Below are 7,214 nucleotides of genomic sequence, written 5' to 3'. Positions count from 1 at the left end.
GTCATTGTGTTTTATCCTACACAAAGTTTGAATTCCGTTTGCCGTAATTTAGTTAAATTTAATATAATTATCTTATTGTTTGACAATGGATAGACTCCTTAGTAACATGTTAAAAAGACTGGTTTCGCGGGTAGTGACTTGTTGAACTTAAGTTATTATATTATATAGAATTTTATTATAAGTGGTCCCTGAATATGAGTGTTGCAAATCAATGTTGTCTTCTGTCTGAATTCTATTAAAAAAAATATATTATGTGCTGATGTGACACACATAAGACTCTGCACTCCAATAATACGATGACACATGGATTAAATAAAGCGTTTCAAAAATTTAAAAAGGTAAAAAGAAGAAAAACAACAAACTAAAAATCCTCATCTTCTCCTTCTTTGAACTCCGCCACCAACAACAATCTCCATATTTATAGATAACATTAATCAATTTTCAATTTCATATATCATTTTGATACGTTTATCAATTTCAGGGATCATCTGTGATAAAAATATGAATTTGACTACAATATTTACATATATTTAATACAATCAATATCTTTAGGATATAATTTGGCCACCTATTTAAATGTTAATTATGTAGAATGTCTAAAGGAAGAACTTATTAGAAAAGAAATCCATATTTGTGTCTCAAATTTATCTATTTGCTTAACAGTGCTGTTCATGTCAAGTTTCTAAGAAATAAATTGTGTCCAACACCATCTGAAAACGAAAAAAAAAATGGAACTTTAACGAAAAGTTCATGGTACTGTTCACTTTAACGAAAAACCACATTTTTACACTAAAAAGTCAATATTGGTACTATTTATTTTCCCTTTTATTTTGTCCTTATCGTTAAAATTTAAAGTTTTCAAACTATTTTCATTAGTTTTCGTAAAAAATAACCCTTTTTCCATTTTGAGAATATATATATTTTTATTACAATCAATCTTATTATTAATAATCTAAGTTTAACTACAAAGATCGGAGTGTTTAAACTTGCAACACAATAAATTAAAGAAAAAAGTCATTGTGAACACGGAAAATTCCTGAAACGAAAGAGACAAGAAACGACGTGCACAAACAAATATTTGTATTTGATGATTTTGGGTTACAATCTCTCTCTATTTTGATCCTCTGATTCGATCTCCGTAAGGTGTTGATTTGTGGATGTTTCGTTGATCCAAGGGCCGTTGGGGCTTGATATTGGATGAACTGTTGGAAGTTTCTTCAAAGGGCCGTGGACTTGATCTTTGAAGGTGGATTTGAGCGGATCTTCAAGGAGCCGTTGGGGGCTTGATCTTGAGGATGAATGTTTCTTCAAGGGCCGTTTGAGGCTTGATCTTGAATAACAGTGATGAGTGGATCTTCAAGGGCTTTTGGGCTTGATCTTGAAGAAACAGTGATGAACAGATCTTCAAGGGCTTTTGGGCTTGATCTTGAAGAACGGTTGGATGTGTGTGGATTCGCCGACGTTGTTGATCCAAAGGGCCGTTGGGCTTGATCTTGGATGAACGGATGATGAACGATGGTGCTTTCTTCAAGGGTCGTCGGGGCTTGATCTTGAATGAACGGATGATGAACGATGGTGCTTTCTTCAAGGGCCGTCGGGGCTTGATCTTGAATTGGTGGATGATTGTTGATCCAAATGGCCGTTGGGGCTTGATCTTGGAAGAACGATGAATGAAGAACGAAGAAGGCTTTCTTGATTCTTCGGGAACCTGGATGCTTGAGAGCTTTGGAGTTTCAGAGCTTCAGAGCTTCAAGGTGTAATATGAATTGGTTCCCCCAAATGAATGAAATTGGCTTGTATTTATAGAAATTTCCAAGGCCCTAATTTTGAATATAATATTGCAGATGAAATAAGTCGTTTCTTCCAGGTGTTGACACGTGTCCTATTTGATGACTTTTCTAACTTATTTCAATTTTCGTTGAGTCACACGCTACGTGTAAAATTTATGTAATACATGAGCGTTGACACTTTGATTTATCAGTCAATATTTATTTACGAAATTTCGATGTCTACAAATGCCCCCACTTCAAGGCACGTCGTATACATGTGCTTGTCACGTGTAGGAGATGCGTTTTGAAGTCCTTTATTGTAGATGTCGATCCAAGGGCCGTCGAGGCTTGATCTTGAATTGGGCTGGAGATTTCTTCAAGGGTCGTTGAGGCTTGATCTTGAATTGGGCTTGAGATTTCTTCAAGGGCCGTTGAGGCTTGTTCTTGAACTTTTGTTTGAAATTTCTTCAAGGATCGTCGAGGCTTGATCTTGAAGGTTGAAATTGGGCCACAAGGAGCTTCATGTGGTAGATGATTTTTGGCTTTGGTAGTGGATGAATCGGCACGTATTTTGTTGCGCTTGTTGACTTTCCACAGCTTTGATCTTGAACTGGGTTGGAGGATTTTCTGGATTCCTCCAATTGTTGATTTTCCACAGCTTATTCTTGAACTAGGTTTTGATTCAAGGGTGGTAGACACTTGATCTTGAATCAGACTTGTGATTTCTTCCAGGGCCGTCGAGGCTTGATTTCGAATTTGGCTGAAAGCTTCTTCAAGGGCCGTTGAGGCTTGATTCTTGAAGGTTGACTCGAACACATGACAAGCAGGCACGAGGTGAAAGTGACGACTTGTTGCTCTGTTCAATCTTTCTAATTCACACCTGAGCAGTTTGGTCAACGGTATGATCTTCAAGATTGATGAACTCTTATTCCAGTTGGTGACTTGATCTTTAAGGATTTGATTCAAGGGTGGTGAATCGGCACGTGCAGCCCACAACGCCTAGTAAGTCGACCCAAGAATTTGAGGGTCAAAACGAGTTCTTCATCTCAGACTCTTTCTGCCGAGTTGACTGAGCATGCTGCATTCTTCTCTGCTTGTTTCTTCAGGCAGATATGGCAGCTTCTTGAGTTCTTCAGCTCGGACTCCTTCTGCTGAGTTGACTGTGCAGACTGCATTCTTCTCTGCTTGTTCCTTTTGCACCTTGTCTCCACATGCTGCAAAGTATCATTTTCACTTGCCTTATCTATTCTTCAGGTAGATGTGGTAGCTTCTTTGGAAGTACAGCAGCAGTGGGAGACGAGTACTCGAGAGCAGTGCTAGGTAGGCAATCAGGGAAGGGTTCCAAGCAGTCGATTCCTTACCCGCGTTTGAGTGGAGGTTCCGACATATTGTTTTCTTTATCCTTGTCTTTGTAGGTAAGAACAAGGACAAAGGAAAAGACAGGGAGAACGCATGATATGAGATACTCTTGCTTTCTACCCTGGTGATATGAGATACTTTTGCTTTGGAGCTATTGGCTTGCAGAGGTACCCCAAGGAATAAGGAACACTGAATGACTCGAGAGGTTTCGTTGGGAAAGCATTTTTTGGAGATGAAGAAAGGCTCTGTATGTCTGCCTTGCTATGGAAGGTGAAGGTGGACAGTTATAGGAGGTCCCTTAATACCTGTAGAGGTACTATTCTTTCACTCGTGTCGGCAACCGTTGGATGATTGAACAGTAAACTTCACGTGCTTTTTCCTTCACCCAAAAATCTTCAACAAATTGTCTGTGATTTGCGCAAAGTTGAGTGTGCATATGACAGGTGATGACGCGGCTGAAAAAGACTGGCGCCTCTTCGATATCTGGGATCAGCGCTTCGACAAATTACCCGTGATTTCCGCAAAGCTGAGTTTGCGTGTGATGGGTGTCGACGCGTCTGGAAAAGCAAGATGCTTTTCTGATTTCCGAGCTTGCCTCTTCGATTTTTGAATGGCCTTTTCGAATTCTGAGCTCGCCTCTTCGATCTCTGAAATCCCGTCGAGTGCTGATTTTTTTATAGAGGCATGCAGTTCGTTTCAAAGCACACTTGAATTTTCGCATGTGAAAACTCCCCTCTTGTACTTCTAAGATCTTGATTTGTCCGATCTCTTCTTCCTTCAACACTTTGAAAATGTCTGGACCCTCTGACCGTCGTTTTGACTTGAATCTTGGTGAAGAGGCAGTCCCGCCTTCTCCAGACAACATATGGCGCCCATCCTTCATATCCCTTACTGGTCCTCTTACCGTTGGGGATTCGGTGGTGAAGAATGATATGACCGCTGCGGTGGTGGCCCGAAACCTTGTCACTCCCAGAGATAACAGACTACTTTCCAAACGGTCTGATGAGTTGGCTGTTAAGGATTCTCTGGCTCTCAGTGTACAGTGTGCAGGTTCTGTGTCCAACATGGCCCAACGCCTATTTGCTCGAACCCGTCAAGTTGAATCGTTGGCGGCTGAAGTGATGAGTCTCAAACAGGAGATCAGAGGGCTCAAGCATGAGAATAAACAGTTGCACAAGCTTGCACACAACTATGCCACAAACATGAAGAGGAAAATTGACCAGATGCAGGAATCTGATGGTCAGATTTTACTTGATCATCGGAGGTTTGTGAGTTTGTTCCAGCAGCATTTACCTTCGTCTTCTGGGGCTGTACCGACTGCTGAGGCTTCAAACAGCCAACCTCCGACGCCTTCTCTTCCTGGAGCTCTGCCGAGTTGTGAAGCGCCACCTGATCGTCCTTGAATATCCCCTCTTGTAAATTTGATTTGATTTGATTTTTTTTTTTTAATTTATGTATAATGCAAATTTATGTAAAATTTCCAGAAAAATAAATAAAATGGACCTTCTATTTCTCTCTATGCATTTGTTTTTTATTTTTTTTTTGTTTTTTTCTTTTTCCTTTGGTGCTGGATGCACCAAGTTCCATCATTTTTTTATTATTTATTTTTTTATTTTTTTACAATTTTTTTTTTCTTTCCGCACATGGTGCCCATGCACCACCAGAAACTTTTGATCTGCCATGGGGCTGTACCCCATCTTTGATCCACCATTCCTCTTTTTTCACGTGGTGCCAGATGCACCACCACCTCTTTTTTTTTTTTTTTTTTTTTTTTTTTAATTGTATTTCTTTCTGTATAAATTAGGATGCTTGGCGGAGGGATTTGTAGGGAAGGACGAAGACGGACGGAGAGCTGGAGTTTAAGGAAGAGCTTCTCGGCCGGCTAGTCGTTTGACAGCGGTCTTTGAAGTTGGTGGCAGCTGCGAGGCAAGAGACGGAGGAGAAGGAAGAAGGAGGGGACGGTTAAGCAACCTGAGAACGCTCGACCTGAGTTACAACTTCATCGCCGGAGCAATCTTTTCCTCTTCAAGGCCTTGTTCATCGCCAGCAACTTCCAGGCTCAACAACATCATCATACAACAATAGTAGAAGAGGAAGAGAACAATGAAAAGCATGGACGGAGAGCACTGAACAATCCTAATCGTCATGGAAGTCGAAGCTCAAGAATCTAATTCCCAAAACGATGTCGTCGTCAGCTCCTCCTGCGATATCATATTTGCTTTGAAGCAAGAAGCCCTCTTCTTCGTTGAATCCCACAACTGGAACCCTGACGCTGCCGTTTCCACATTTCAGGACAACAACGCCGCCGTCCTCGCCGCTGCTGCCGAGCTCGGAGTCGAGAATCACGCTGCTGGTGCTGATGTTGCTGATGCTGTCGAGACAGAATCAAATGTTACTAAGCAGGAGAAGCACATCAACCTTCGAACCCAAGACCCTCCACCTGAGCGGAGCATGGAAGCCAGTTGTGGTGTAGCGACGGTGGTGTTCGCAGATCGGGGAAGCGGGCAGGAGGAAGGCGAGGGCTGAGGAAACAACGCCTCTTTATGAACATGGCGTCTCGTCGTACGACTTCCAGATTGCGGGAGCGTGTCGGATTCTTCACAAGCATCATACAATAATTATTAATGATAGCTTTCTCACATTTGATTGCATGGTACTTCTCTGCAACTTCAAGTGTCCCTTCGATTGGGTGGTCCCCGTCGAGAAGAGTTTCAGGATCCACAACGGGTACAAGACCGTTGTCCCGAGAAATGGCAGCATAACGAGCAAGTCCCCAAAATCTTTCTTGTCTGTTGGGGTAGAAGACGTAGATGAGGAAGTTGACTTTGAAGGCCTGTGTTTCGGACTCTTGGAACTGACTGGTGATTTTAAGAGTATGCCTGCCTCTGCGTCCGATGGGCATGCAGAGTTATACAGGTTGATGGGAGATTCGCTGCCCGCCCTGTTTACATTGGCAGAAGAAGTGCCTTCCATCGCACCTTTTTTCTGAGTCTTGCAAGTTCATGGAACTGGAAGTGGGTTCATCCTCTGTGAACCGTTGACTCCTCTCACTGTACAGAGAGCCCATGACCTCTGTTTGAGGGTGCAATGCTTTCAACTGCTTGCCAAGAAGAAATATGGTTTCTTGACACTCGGCAAGCTTCTCCGCTGCATCTGCCAACTCCCTGTCCTGTTTTGTCTTGAATTCAGTCTCAGCTTCCAAACGCTCATTGCTTTTCAGCAAGAAGGTGCTCAGTTTCCGCCTCAGCTTGTGACTTCTCTTCGCTTATCTTGAATAGCATATTTGAACGCTCTTGTAAAGACCTGGAAATAGCAGCATTTTGCGCAATATTCTTCAAAGCCTTCTTCTAGCTGATTTGTTTCTTATAATTCGTCGCATAATCCTTTCTTGTATCATCCACCGGAGAAACATTGGTAAGACAACTCTTGTCCAGGCAATCGAGGCTTATTTCTGGTTGAAATGCTTCGGATTTATGATTCAGATCCAGCATTTTCTCGTTCCCTTTGTCTGTATCTGAAGTCATGATGAACTTATCCTCCGTGGGACAGGCGAAGAAGTCCGGCCCTTCAAAGCAAAGAGTCATGAAGTCTCCATCATCTTTCTCATCATGCCAGAAAAGGTCATTCTGCATATCGAAATCGTGGTAATCGCGTGCCGTGCCAAACTGAGAGAACTTATCGGATGAAGCTTGGGAACCGCTTGGAGATGTAGATCGAACTCCATACGAGTTTGTGAATTCTGAAGAGCACTTGTTAGAAGTAGAAGATCCCGCGCTCAAAAACTCGTCGTCCACCGCCGAGCTCGACCCCGAGGCTTCTCCGCCGCCCTGAACCTCCGGCCGCCGGAAGCTGGCTAGAATTCTGACCGGCGGCAGTCGAGGAACCATCGGAAACATGAATTTCTCGTAATCGAAAGAACCCAGATCGCCCTTTTCAATCATATCCTCTTTGAGAGCCGATTCGGCCTTCGGAAACCCGTTTTTTCCTCAGGAACTCGAGCACCGCCGAGACGTCGGCTGGGTCCACCATGGACGTGGGAGTTCAGAGCTAGTGGAGCAGTACTTAAATCGGAGGCCGTCGTCTCTT

Source organism: Malus domestica, chromosome 11 (assembly GCF_042453785.1).
Source record: "Malus domestica chromosome 11, GDT2T_hap1".
Lineage (NCBI taxonomy): Eukaryota > Viridiplantae > Streptophyta > Magnoliopsida > Rosales > Rosaceae > Malus > Malus domestica.
Note: the sequence above shows the minus strand (reverse complement) of the source record.